This window comes from Lithobates pipiens, unplaced genomic scaffold (genome assembly GCF_037356315.1).
Source record: "Lithobates pipiens isolate NorthernLeopardFrog02 unplaced genomic scaffold, aLitPip1_a1.2 Scaffold_1, whole genome shotgun sequence".
NCBI classification, from domain to species: Eukaryota; Metazoa; Chordata; class Amphibia; order Anura; family Ranidae; genus Lithobates; species Lithobates pipiens.
In genome coordinates, this window is record NW_027507685.1 from 2,160,194 (window position 1) to 2,174,358 (window position 14,165).

The 14,165-nt window shown below is 45.2% G+C and overlaps 1 pseudogene across 1 annotated transcript in view; it reads left to right on the top strand.

Annotated features, from left to right (window-relative positions):
- The first annotated feature begins 2,491 nt into the window (after positions 1-2,491).
- The window catches only part of LOC143953643 (histo-blood group ABO system transferase-like), a 41,462-nt pseudogene continuing 29,788 nt past the window's right edge, over positions 2,492-14,165 (top strand). Inside the window, exon 1 of the transcript XR_013269206.1 lies at positions 2,492-2,795. The product of XR_013269206.1 is annotated as a histo-blood group ABO system transferase-like (transcript). The remainder of the gene's footprint in view (positions 2,796-14,165) is intronic.

Consider the following 14,165-nt stretch of genomic DNA (forward strand, 5'->3'; position numbering starts at 1 on the left):
GCTGGTCTCCGGCGGTATTTCAGGGGGAAATTCTTCCCCCCCGCCTTTGCCTCATCTGGGTTTTCTAGAAGGCATTCACCGCCAATTGAGCCAATACACATTGTCGATTGACTCGGTTAAATGAAATTCAGGATCAATGGAGCAGCAGAGCTCTGAGATGTCCGTTCACTCTGCCATCTTGGCACAGGCCCCCCCCCCCCCCCTGCATAAAACATTTAAGTATCATTTCATGAGATCATTTATGATGGCGTGATTAGGGGCAGGGCAGGGTAAAGGTTGAGTGGTGCAACTGGTAGCGAGTAACCCTTGAGACCTGGCTAGTAGCTCAGGACTTGAAATTTTGAGCCCTGCTCTACATCACATACATCTACCCACCCTCTATCACTATACTCCACATTTCTACCTGTCCTGTGTCTGTACGCCTCACAAATCTATCTGTCTTATGTCACTACACCAAACACAGTTAACTGTCTTGTGTCACTACTCTAAACTAGTGATGGGCTCAGGCGTGTATGGGATCGTAGTCCCAACCCACCTGAACAATTGCGCCAGGAAGCCAACGCTGCACACAGTCAATCATAGGCAATGAGGCATTTTCCAGTCTGCGCAGTGTCGGCTTCCTGGCTAGGGTTGCCACCTCACCCCTTTAAACCTGAACACATATGAATTACACAGGTTCTGAGGCTAATTTAATGCAGAGAAGGCACCAAGTGAGTATAATTACCACCTTAATCAGTCACAGATCCTGTGTAATTAATGTGTGTTTGGGTTTAAAGGGTTGAGGTGGCAACCCTATTCCTGGCACAATTGCTCTGGTAGATTGGGACTATGATCCCGAACACCCCTAAGCCCATCACTACTCTAAACATGCTTGTCCTTTATTATTACACCTCGCACACGAATATGTATACATGTCCTGTGTCTTCACACTTCACACACTTACCTGTCCCATATCACTACGCTCCACACATCTACCTGACCTTCGTGTCTACACCACGCACACACACCTACCTGTCTTATGTTTGTACCCTGCACACACGTCTGTCTTGTATACCTGTGGAGGTTCCCATTTTTCCAGGTCATGTTATAGCTAGTAGTTGTCAGTCCCAATCAGCTGCACTTGTATAGTAATGATGATGTTCTAATGAATTTCAGAAACATATCTTGGTGCTTGTAGCCACATGGGTAAGTCTGTTACTGTAATCCACCCTTATTTAATCATATATTGTCTCAAGGTAGATGATAATTAACCAAAACACAATTGAAGATGTCGGTGTATGTAAAACCTAGGGGAGGGACGAATGGTTTTAATAAGACACTGAGATATCTATTGGAACAATACGGAGCTGTCGTGGCAGTGCCTTGGATTAAAAAAAAAAATGCTGTATACAGTTGGTGCACTGGAGCACCCAGCACATGTGAGTGTAATTTACACGTTCTTAATAAAGTCACGGTTTTTAAACAGTTTACGCACGCGGTGCACCTTTTTTTTTTTTTTTTTTACATATACCGGTTAAACAACGCCTTGGAGACGCAAATGGATGGATTGGAAGGAGGAAATGTATCTGATTAGTTCTGTTATGCCGCGTACACACGAGCGGACTTTTCAACATCCAAAGTCCGACGGACTGATTCCGTCAGACTATTCGATCGTGTGTGGGCTGCAACGGACTTTTGATTCGCAAAAGTCTGACGGACTTTAGAAATGGAACATGCTTCAAATTTTTCCGCCGGAACTCCGCCGGACCCGGTCCCTTCGAAAAATTCGCTCGTGTGTATGCTATTCCGACGGACTAAAACCGACGCTAGGGCAGCTATTGGCTACTGGCTATGAACTTCCTTATTCGAGTCCAGTCGTACGTCATCACGTTCGAATCCGTCGGAGTTTGGTGTGATTGTGTGTGGCCAAGTCCGCTCAGTCGAAAAGTCCGTCAGAACTCTGTCGGAACTCCGGCAGAACTCCGGCAGGACTCCTTCGGAAGTCTGTTGGACATAAATCCTCTCGTGTGTACGGGGCTTAAGACTAAAAAAAGCATGGTTTGACCGAACTTAACATATTGAGGTGAGAACATACCCTGTATGGGAGCACGAGGATGAACATTTTTGGCACATATTTGAACAAGAAGATTTAAAGAAATTTCACAAGATTGTATTTTGCACTGAAGCACTTTATTTATTATTTTCATTTTCATCGTTATGATGTAGAAAATTGGACTTTTTGGATATATATGTATAAAAATTGTTAGGCACTGTATATTACACTAAAACCTATTGTTGAATGATTTGCACAGGTTAATATCAATTAGCCCAAACGATTTATTATATTTCAGTGTATGTAAAGCCTCCCTTTTGAAATGACATACCCAAGCCCCATGGCAACATGAAGTCTGATATGGTTCTTTATCATTTGAATTACATGGTTTAAGGTATGACCTTCCCACTATGAATGCTGAAATAACGTATTAAATTTCATTCTAACAAAAAGAACTAAATGAGAAACATAAGAAAGGTATTCCCTCAGCAGAGCCTGTCTCTAATAATAGTAATGTTCTTCCACCTGCTGCATTCATTCCCAGGAGTCACTTCAATCTACCTGGAGGAGGCGGAGCCGCCACACCTGTCTCTTTATTCATTCCAACATCTCATCCTTTCACTCAACTGTTTATGGAAGCTAATGGATCTTTAATCCAGCATTCTTTAATCAGTGACCCCAGTGGATCCCAGTCCGCAGACTTCATGTACCAGAGACCCTAGTGGATTGAAAAAGGCACTTCATGAAATGTCAATGGAAATCTGTAAGTACATCTGATCCTTCTGGACAAAGGCTGGAAATCCCAAACCTCCTACTATGAGATTTTCCGGTAACTATATATGGGCAGTGAGAGGCAACACAACATCATGTATAAAAACATGAATAGTTTAAGGCAATTTACATGTATGTATTGTTTAATTTAAACCAACTTCTTTTTTTTTTAAACTGTACATAATTTCATGTCAGAATTTCTGCAGTTTATTTTACATTATTTGATAATTTTAGACTTTTAGAGAGACTCCACTTGATGAGCCTCACAGTGTTAGATTTATTGCCACTGCAGATGATGATCTAACATTACTGCTCCTGCAATGAAATCAGCCATTGCTTCATTAGTCAAGCACAGACAGCCAGGCTTAGCTGAAATGACACTGAATGTACAAACATTTGACATTTTGACTTTAAATGCATTTTCCTCACACAAAAACTAAAGGAGTGGGTGTAATTTATTAAAGCACAACGTACTTTTTTTTTTTTTTTTTTTTTACATTTCATAAAAAGATGGTGGATTGTTTTAACTACAATCTCCTACATATTTGTTCAGATCCACTGTTAGCAAAGCAGACTTTGCATACCACATGTTTTCTTAAGAGTGCTATGGGTGTTCCCTGATGATGGATGCATGGAGAAAAAGGAGAGAAAAGTTGGATGGAGGTATGGTTAAACTGAGGAATGAAGAAATAAATTAATTTAATAAGGGGGGGCGGAAAGAAGATTGGGCATTGCGTAGTGTTTTGTACACTGGTTGTAATTCTCAGTATCGGTAATTATTTTGCATGCATTAATGCTGCACAGTGGCACATTCCTTATTCTGAATGCTGGGTCTAATTCCCAGTATCTGTTTTCATTCTGTATGTGTGGATATTGTACAGTGCTAGTTGTCTTGTGCTTTATACATATTTGATGTTTATTCTCAGTATCTACTGCAAAATACTCCTTATCCTGCCCTGTGTTCTGGATGGAATCCCTGGTATCTGATCTTATTCTGTATGCACAGTACTGCTTCTCTTCTGCACATTATGATTGTAATTTTCAAAAGCTATTCATTTTCTGCTTGTAAAAGTATATATAAATAAATAGAAAACAACAACAAAAATAAGTCTCTTGTACTGATACTGAATATAAATACCAAAATATCAAAAAAAAAAGTGCTATAGGCATATAATAACATTGTAATGTGCAACAAATATGATAGTCCACAAATAGTGTAAGTTAAAGTCCAATCAGTATATGCAATCACCACTGTGATCCAAATAATAGAATTGTTCAGTGTTCCTCCACCATCCAAACTAGCCTCTCACTTCAAAGATAAAATGCTCTCTGTTTAAAAGGTTTAATAAATAAAAGAAGAATATTGCACTTACAAAATAAAGAACTGCTGTCAGTGCTAGCTCAAATGCACATAACAAACACATAGGCCAGCTCTTGGCTCAGTGGTAAGATACCTGCTGCATGACTCCTACTGAAGAAGTTTCTGGCTTTGGATGCAATGTGTATAGGGGAATCAAGCCTTGGGTGTCATGTCATCACATCTTACCTTTGTGAAGAGAGTCTGCGTATGTGTTTGATACATGCGTTTGAGCTAGCACTAGCGGCAGTGGTCTATTTTGTAAGTGCAATTGTAGTCAGAGGCGGCTCTTTAATTGGGCAAATTAGGTGGTCGCCTAAGGCCTCCCACTCCTAGGGGCCACGCGGCCGCCTAATTTGCCTACTGTGTGTTCAGCGCCGTCACAGCCTTTAAAGTGGAAGTAAACCCATGGATTTAAACAGTTAAAAAAAAAAAGTCATGCCGGGAATGCTAACTGCACATTGGCTGTGCTCTCAGCCAAACTATAAAACCATCCAATGGATGGTGTCATAACGAATCACATGTGCAGCACCATAGCAGTTGAAGATTAAACAGAGGCAAAGATGGCAGCTTCCTTGGCTGAAAACCATAGGGGAGTTTACTTCCACTTTAATGCGGGGCAAAAGCCTGCGTTACGCACAACTAGGTTTTCCCTGACCACTGGAGAACTGCCCAAGAGCCCAGGATAACGAGTGACTGCATGTAGTCCCCTCCTCTGGCTCCACCCCTTCTGCCGCGCGCTGAGGATCTCCTTCTCGTACCATGTGCACTTGCAGACAGAGCTCCGATAATGCCTGCAGCGGCTGAGCAGCTACTTGATCAAATCCGTAATGGAGCTGGCGCCTGCTGATCATCTGGGTCTCAAGGTACTTCACGACACTCCTGACGGACACTAACGGCATCCCATGACTGGCGCCCTGAAAATCACTGCTGCCAGCCACCTGTGACCTCACTCACACACAGAGCCGTGCACTGATGATATGTTTGCCATCCAACATATGATGCCACCTACTGACCCCTGTCATCATCATTATCCTGTTCCTGGCATCCTATCATCATACTTCTTATGATCCCCCCTGCATCCCCACCCCGTCATCTTCATCCCCCTGCACTCCTCTTCCAGTTTCCTACCACCCCACCCCCTGTCATCTTCATCCCCCTGCACCCCTCTGCCAGGTTCCTTCCACCCCACCCCCTGTCATCTTCATTCCCTCTGCCAGCTTCCTACCACCCCCTGTCATCTTCATTACTTCTGACAGCTTCCTACATTCCCACCCCCTGTCATCTTCACCATAATGTACCCTTCTGCCAGCTTCTTACCACCCCACTCCCTGTCATCTTCATCCCCCCTGCACCCCTCTGCCAGCTTCCTTCCACCCCACCCCCTGTCATCTTCATTCCCTCTGCCAGCTTCATACCAACCCCCCTGTCATCTTCATTCCCTCTGCCAGCTTCCTACCACCCCACCCCTGTCATCTTCAATCCCCCCCTTGCACCCCTCTGCCAGCTTCCTACCACCCCACCCCACCCCCTGTCATCTTCATCCCCCTGCACACCTCTGCCAGCTTCCTACATCCCCACCCCTGTCATCTTCATCTCCTCTGCCAGCTTCCTACCACCCCACCCCCTGTTATCTTCATTCCCCTGCACCCCTCTGCCAGGTTCCTACCACTCCCCCCCCTGCACTCCTCTGACAGCTTCCTACCAGCTCACCCCCTGTCATCTTCATCCCCCTTGCACCCCTCTGCCAGGTTCCTACCACCTCCTGTCATCTTCATCACCTCTGCACCCCTCTGCCAGCTTCTGTCATCTTCACCCCCTCTGCACCCCTCTGCCAGCTTCCTACATCCCCACCCCCTGTCATCTTTGCCCCATGTACCCCTCTGCCAGCTTCCTACCACCCCACCCCCTGTCATCTAAGCAGTAATCTGTAATTATGTGCAGTAACCTTTAGTAACCAATCAGTGAGCTTGCTACAATCAGTGACGGTGAACCAGATCTTTATGTTTACATTATTAACGTGTGATAATTCTTTGTGTGTTTTTTGGGATGTTGGGAAGAAGAGCGAAATTGCTGGGGTGGGGGCAGGAAAATGTTTGCCCAGGGTCCAATCAATAATAAAGATGGCCCTGGTGTCCCCAGTCTGGTGGGGTGAGCAGGCCGGCACACACTTGGGTAAAGCCATGGAGGTTACAGCCAGCTGTAACACCCCACCCCCCCACACGGAGAACATCTCATCAGCTGCAGGCAATAGAAGGCTCTACTGCTGCCATCCTAGCCTTCCCCCAAAGCCAGAACCACATTGCATGGCAGGAGTTGTAGTTCTCCACACCACACACTAGACTTGGCCCTCCAGTGCCTGCGCTCTGCAGAGACTACAACTCCCAGGATGCACTGCAGGGCGCCCAAAGCAAATATGCCTGCTTCTCCTGCTTGTAGTAGAGGACAGAGAAGTGTATAGAGGGATTATCTGTCTGCACTCTGTCTATGGCGGGATTGTCTCTGGCTCTAGTGTTGGGTGGCTGCTGCAACAATGTGGCGTTACCGTGTTGTATCATGTCTGCGGCCTCTGACCATCTCTTGTATCATGTCTGCGGCCTCTGACCATCTCTTGTATCATGCCTGCGGCCTCTGACCATCTCTTGTATCATGTCTGCGGCCTCTGACCATCTCTTGTACCATGTCTGCGGCCTCTGACCATGTCTTGTACCATGTCTGCGGCCTCTGACCATGTCTTGTACCATGTCTGCGGCCTCTGACCATGTCTTGTACCATGTCTGCGGCCTCTGACCATGTCTTGTACCATGTCTGCGGCCTCTGACCATGTCTTTTATCATGTCTGCGGCCTTTTCTGCACTAATTTCTATCGCTCAAATTTTTTTTTTTCAGTTATGGGAGTGAGTGGGGCCTCATGTCTAAGATTTGCCTAAGGCCTCACGAAGCCTAGAGCCGCCTCTGAATGTAATGCCATCCCTGAAAGAAGCTGCTTTGTAATTTTTGGTTCTCTGTTTTGTGCCTCAACCCCAAGAACCTCAGCCCCTCTGGCACACCTGGTTAGATGAAATCACTGCAGACACACATGCAAATGACACTAAGCTGTAGCAAAACAAATTTAGTATTTTACTAAGGACTTTTAAGGCAACACAAAAAAAGGGAATGGCAATGCAGATATATTAAATCTTAAACTTTAGTCTTAGAAAATACACAGTAGATCTGCAATGCAAAGGCATTTTATGGCCCACCTCACGTCAGCACACAACGGTTAACCTCTGAAGACCCACATGACCACCTGTACCTAGCTGAATAAAAGACAGCCCCTCCCCCAACTAAGTCGTTCTTTTTTTTTTTTTTGGTCTGCTCCAGGCCACCTGTTGATTGCAGTTGGTAAGTTATTTGTTTGATACACCCCCCTCCCCCCCGCCGAACCTAGAACGTACCCCTCCATGTGCAGCCTCTCATAGAGTTGGAAGACCCTGAATGCTGCAGGTAAATCCTTCTAAAAACGGTGTGCCTTTTGTACCAAGGCCGCAGGCAAAATGATGTTTAAACAGCATTGATATTGTACAGGCGTAGTATGCTAAGAGCTCTGTAATGTCATCCTTGCCTCTCTCTTTGTTTTTTTTGTTCCTGTCTTTTGATATGCAGTGCACCACACTGCTCTCCTGGCTTTATTGTCAGAGCTGCTGTGAATCAGGTCACAGGGTGCAGGGAGATGGGCAGCACAGGATGGGCCAGTCGCCATGCAATGGTGTAAATGATCTTGGAGGTCGGTAATTGAGAGGGCTTCTCTGCAGTCCTGCCGGATAAAGGATTTACCTCACATTCTGGGTCTTCTGTCTGCCTCTGGATGTGCGGTCCTGGCTCCCTTGCGATGCACTTCTGTGGGTTTGACAGTCTGACTGTTTTTTTGTCTTAGACTCTGACTGTGTCTGCCTTTGGAAATGCTGTCTGAGCTCACCTGCTGCGGCTTCTGTGAGTGGAGGAAGGCAGGTGGGTCTTCAAGAGACAGGGCGCCATGTTTTTTTGGTGAGAGGTAATATGCTTTTTTCCATATATTTTGTACAAATATGAGCTTGCCACACCTGTTGGTGGCACAGAAGATTAGCAAAGGTAGCAGGGGGCAACATGGGACATGGTTTTTAAAAGAGCGCTGAAGGAAATTATTCAATTTAAGGTGTTTTGCATTATTTTAGGAGCAGAAATGATGCAGATATGCGGTGGCCAGGTGTCACTTCCAGTTCAGGTGTCTGCCCTTTACAGAATTGGCACAGCCCCAGAAAATTTTTGAAGATCTTGTTGGCAGTGGTGGTACCTTGGGCCAGGTGGTACATGAGGGTATTTCAATTTGCCTTCTTTAGCCTATGAGCTCAGAATCAGAAAATCTTTGTGCCTATACAAATTCAACAAGAACTAGAATTTTGGACATCGCCACTGTGCTTATTTCGAAGGCATGCCTCGCAGCCCAGGAAATAGGAGGATTCTGATGCCAGTCTATGGGGCTGGGGACTCCACAACCTGAAGAAACAAGTGCAAGGCCATTGGAGCGCAGTGAAGTGCAGACTCCCCAAGTATCTTGAATGGAAGGAACCCTTTTTCTAGCATTGCAAGCCTTTCAGGATCTTCAAGGAGGCCTGAGTAAGGTTGACAGCATGAAAGTAGTAGCCTACATTGCCTCACAAGGGGACACCAAAAGTCTTTTCTTGTTACATCTTGCAAAGAACGTTTTCGTTGGGCAGAGAACCACTTGCAGTCAGTTAAGGTTGGTCGTCTTGCCAGAGAAGCAAATCCAAATATTGGTTTGGTTAGGCAGAATATTTTTTCAACAAGTGCCTCATACCAATATTGGCCCTATGGGGCATTCCAGCAGTAGTTCTCAGGGAGACTTCACTGAACATGCAGCTTCTAATATTTGCAACAGGATACCAATGCAAAGACTTCGTCATACAAGATAGGTTCACAGTGCCATGGAATTTTCTGTTTGATCTTTATCTCTGGTCAAATGAAATCTTTTATGGCAACATTAGTAACAGCAACCCAATCCAATGAGAGTACTTTAAATAGCCTGCCTATGTAATAGGCTACACTAGAGGTGCAGGGAAAGCTACATAGGAGGGGGATATGAAAGAAGTCTGTTTTGTCTGCTCAGCAAAATCTTTCTCTCCTGTGTTCCCTGCTTTAGCCAATATCCTTAACATTTTACAGTCAGCGCTAGAGGTTGGTCTGGCAACTTAGGTACAGATCTCTACTTTATCTTTTCACAGGCTGTAGATGGGTGCAAAAGCCAGTGCCCAGATGCTTCTTCCAGATGACAATCTATATATGACTTTAGGGAAAATCCTTGTTCCCCCTATGTGGAACTTGGATCTAAAAGCACCCGTTGCTCCACTAGGTTTAATTTCCATTGAAGTACCTCACGGTATCACCGCTGGGGGGCGTGGTCAGATATGAGATGTGGAAAGATGTGAGGCAAGAGTGAGAGGATAATGTGTGGTAAATAGGGAAAAGGGGAGAAGCACTCACAATACCACATTCGTATATATATTTTAAGGGAAACAAAAAGGATCCCAAATAGGTACCAACAGGTCTGACTTCTAAGGCATGGAAACAAATGAGAAAGTAGCGAAAAAATTGTTTATTTATGAAAAATACCTAGTATCATAACAGCGTTCAAAATAGTTAAAAATCATATAAAATTATACATTTTGTACATTGAGCCCTTGTGCGTTGCGTCTACACGTTTCGCCGTAAAGGCTTCCTCAGGACATGGAAAAAGGTTCAAAGACGTAAAAAAGAGCAGAATAAATCTAACTATCTGAAATGAGATATATTAAAATTCAAATTTAAAACAACACATATATACAAAAACTTTGCATTGTATGTTACATTTAAAAAAGCATGTGCTCAACTATCCAGAAAACAGGGGGACAAACACAACCAAAAAATGGTGGAAAATACCTTCAAATGGGCTACGCCTTAGGTACAAATATGACGGCAACTGGGAAAAGTCCAAATATTTGGGGAGAGTCTGCCAGGCTGTGATAAGATAAACAGTATGTTCTGATAAATAATATGAAGAGAGTAAAACACCATTGGTAAACATAGTCTAACATGTATTTTTTATTTTTTATGTGTCAATTTTTATACATATAAAGGACAATGTCACAGACCAGTTGCGTATTCAAAATGCCTACCAAAAAATAGTTAATAGTTCCTTATAGCAGGGGCAGAAAGAGTCTCATTCCACATTGTAACATCAACAGGAGCAGCCCATAAAGGCCAAATTCCCATCCAAGTGGAGCATAGCAGATACTGGTAACAGCTAATGTAGCCCATTCAGCATAGTCAGCAGATACATGTCTACAATAGGAGGAAAGACAAAAAGAGATAATAACCAACCTGTCAAAAGCTATAGTGGGATAGGCAAATGGGTAAGAGAACTTACATGTGTGATGAAACAAAGAGACATGCCCCTGGGAGACTGCCCGACGCTGTGCACACTATAAGACTGCAAGTTATTTATAGTTGATACATACACACCTGTATCATATGATGCGCACACATCGGTGCATCATCCTAAGAAGATTGGATTGTGGGGATTGTAGGCTGTGTTTTTAGCGGATTGCGCGTGCAAAACCTAAAAATAAACTGCCTCCACAATAAATTTATGAGGGACAGTATGGTGTGACACTGACACAACCAAGTGCCACACAGAACAAAGTGCGCCGTGAAAGCTCCAGACAGCGCAGTAAGCGAATGCTCAGCTAGCGCATGTGCCCCATGAACAGATAAAAACCCCAAAGCAGACCGCAACCTTGTTCGCCAAAGAAACCTATAAACATAACAGCACCCGCGTACACATACGAGAGGAGCAACCCACATCATTTCTAGGTCAGGAGACGCCCAAACCCTGAAAAACACTCATGGATAGAGAGCACAGGCTGAGTAAATAAAAAACACATGAACAGTAAAGAAATAGAAATATACACATATTTATAAATTTAGCTTCCATTAATAAGAAATATAAAAAATGTAATCATATAACTAAACAAAATAGTAATCCTATTTAACAAATATTGATCACTGTAGATAAAGAAAAAACATGTAGTTACAAATATAATTATATTTGCTTCAGCGGAAACAAGGGGAGGGGGGATCTGAATGTGGGAACAAAGATTATTATATCTCTCAGGATCAACTACATACAATTTATTAGAGATTGTTATAGGAAAGGCCTAAAACTCATCATGTCATTCAAACCCAGATAGAAGGTGGCCCGTAGACTATTGACTAGGGATGAGCTTCGTGTTCGAGTCAAACCCATGTACGACTCGAATATCGTCTGTTCAGCGAATTTCCGAATGTTATTGGGCATTCGCGACAAATTCGAGTGGTGCGTCACGGCCCATAATTCACTGCGGCATCGCAGTGCATTGCTGGCTGCTGATTGGCCAAGCATGCACTATGACCCGCATGCTTTGGCCAATCACAGCGCAGAAAAACGGAGAGCCATGATTGGCTAAAGCCAGGGTGAAAAGAAGCCTTGTTCCCCCCCTATGTGGAACTTGGATCTGAGAGCACCCGTTGCTCCACTAGGTTTAATTTCCATTGAATGTACAATGTATGTTGGGGGATTGCGCCTCCTATTCACTAATTCCCCCCCCCCCCAACCAATATAAATAATTTAAACTCAAACCCACAGCTTCCTGACGATGCTGAATTGTGAAACGCGTAGAAGCTGTGGGAGACATACTGTCCTTGAAGATTAGCCAGGAACAGGTCGGTTTAGTGGAGGGAGGACAGTACCACCTGCGGAACATCTTTGGCTTGCCCGATCCTACGTGTCACGGTACTACTTACAGCGAAGCCACTGGCGAGCAGGTGACAGGGGATCACCCAGGGCGTGGAATCTAAGAGTCAACCGGTGTTCCGCCAGGGGCCCTCTCACGAAGGTTTGGACTTAGCTGCGTGCTGACCCCAGGTCACGACCCCCGGGTTCACCCTGCTCGCTAGGGAAGTACCAGAAGACACTGTAGACAAGGATGGATGGATGAAGCAAGGAAAGCCAGGTGGTGAGCCAAGGTCAGGGCGGGCTGCAGACAACGTAATCAGAACAAGCCGGGTTGGTACACAGAAGATCAGTTCACGAGAAGTTAGGTAAAACAGGTTACACAGGGGAGCTTCAGAAACAAACGTTACTCAAGCAATGGTAGCTAGTTAGGAAGAGACTTAAATAGAGAAGCACATGGGGCTGGACAGGAAGTAGCAGGAAGGAAACCTATATTATTCAACAGGTGAAGGGCGTCGACACCCATAGCTGTAGAGTGCACAGAGCTGAACACCAGACATTGGACAACAGATGCCAGCCGACCCACTGCAGTAAAGGTGAGACACAGATCAGCCCCGCAGCTGATCTGTGACAGTACCCCCCACCCCCCCTTGCGAGGCCTGGGGGCTGGCTTGGAGGGAAATTTCTGATGGAATCTGGTCACCAGACGTGGGGCACAGACATCAGTGGCAGGGACCCAAGACCTCTCCTCCGGACCATATCCCTTCCAATCAGTGAGATAGAATAACTTCCCCTGGGAGTACTTGGAGTCCAATATTACTTTAATCTCATACTGATCCGAGGTATCAGCCACAGGAGCGGGGTGAGAAGAAGGGCGAGAGAAGTGATTGAGGACCAGTGGCCTGAGCAGGGAGACATGGAAGGTGTTGGGTATCCTGAGAAGAGAGGGTAGATGGAGCTTGAAAGACACTGGATTGATCTGGCGTAGAATAGGAAATGGACCAATGAAGAGAGGGGCAAATTTCATTGAGGGTACCCGGAGGCGGATGTGCTTGGTAGAGAGCCAAACTCTATCACCAGGCAGGAACTTAGGAGTCGGACGGTGATGACGATCTGCTGCCGTTTTTTCGACTTCTTTCCTGATTTAGTTGAAAGACCTTTGGGTCTCAGCTGCTGCTGGTACCACAGAAGAAATGGGAACAGGAAAGGGAACAGATGGATGCTGCCCATAAACTGTGAAAAAAGGAGATTTCCCAGAACTGGCATTGGCGTGATGGTTTAAGGCAAACTCTGCCCAGGGCAAAAGGTCCACCCAGTCATCTTGGTGGGCTGAAATGAAGGCACGGAGAAAATGTTCTACATTTTGATTGACACGTTCCGTTTGCCGCTTGGACTGGGGATGAAAGGCAGAAGAAAAATCCAATTTAATCCCAAAGGAGCTGGCCAAGGCTCTCCAAAACCGGGCAGTAAATTGAACTCCCCTGTCAGAGACGATATGGGAAGGCATCCCATGAAGACGAAAGATCTCCTTAATGAAAGTTGTGGCAAGACTGGGAGCAGAAGGTAGGCCTGGGAGAGGAATCAAGTGACACATTTTGAAGAACTGATCCACCAATACCCAGATGACTGTAGAACCTGTTGAGGGAGGCAGATCTGATATAAAGTCCATGACAATACAACGCCAAGGTACATCGGGCACTGGTAAGGGCAAAAGCATCCCAGCAGGGGCGGACGTGGAAGATTTGGAAAGTACACAAACCGTACAAGCTTGAATGTATTCCTTGACATCCTTACGAAGAGATGGCCACCAATAATGACGCTGAAAAAGGTCACAAGTACGAGGTATGCCAGGATGTCCCAAGAACTTGGCGTCGTGCCCAAGCAAGGAGTTTGGGACGAAGTGCAGGGGCTACAAAAGTTTTACCAGGAGGAGGCTGCATAGACTGGAGCTGAGTGGTGGCTAGAATACGATGCGGAGGAATGATGGGACCAGGATCTAGGTGATTCTCAGAATCATTGACATCAAACGACCTGGACAAGGCATCGGCTCGAAGGTTCTTGGCACCTGGACGGAAAGTAATGTTATAATTGAAGCAGGCGAAAAAGAGGGCCCAGCGAGCTTGACGTGGGTTCAAGCGTTTCGCGGATTGTAAATACTGCAGATTTTTATTATCAGTATAGATGGTAATACAATGGGGAGAACCCTCTAGAAGATGTCG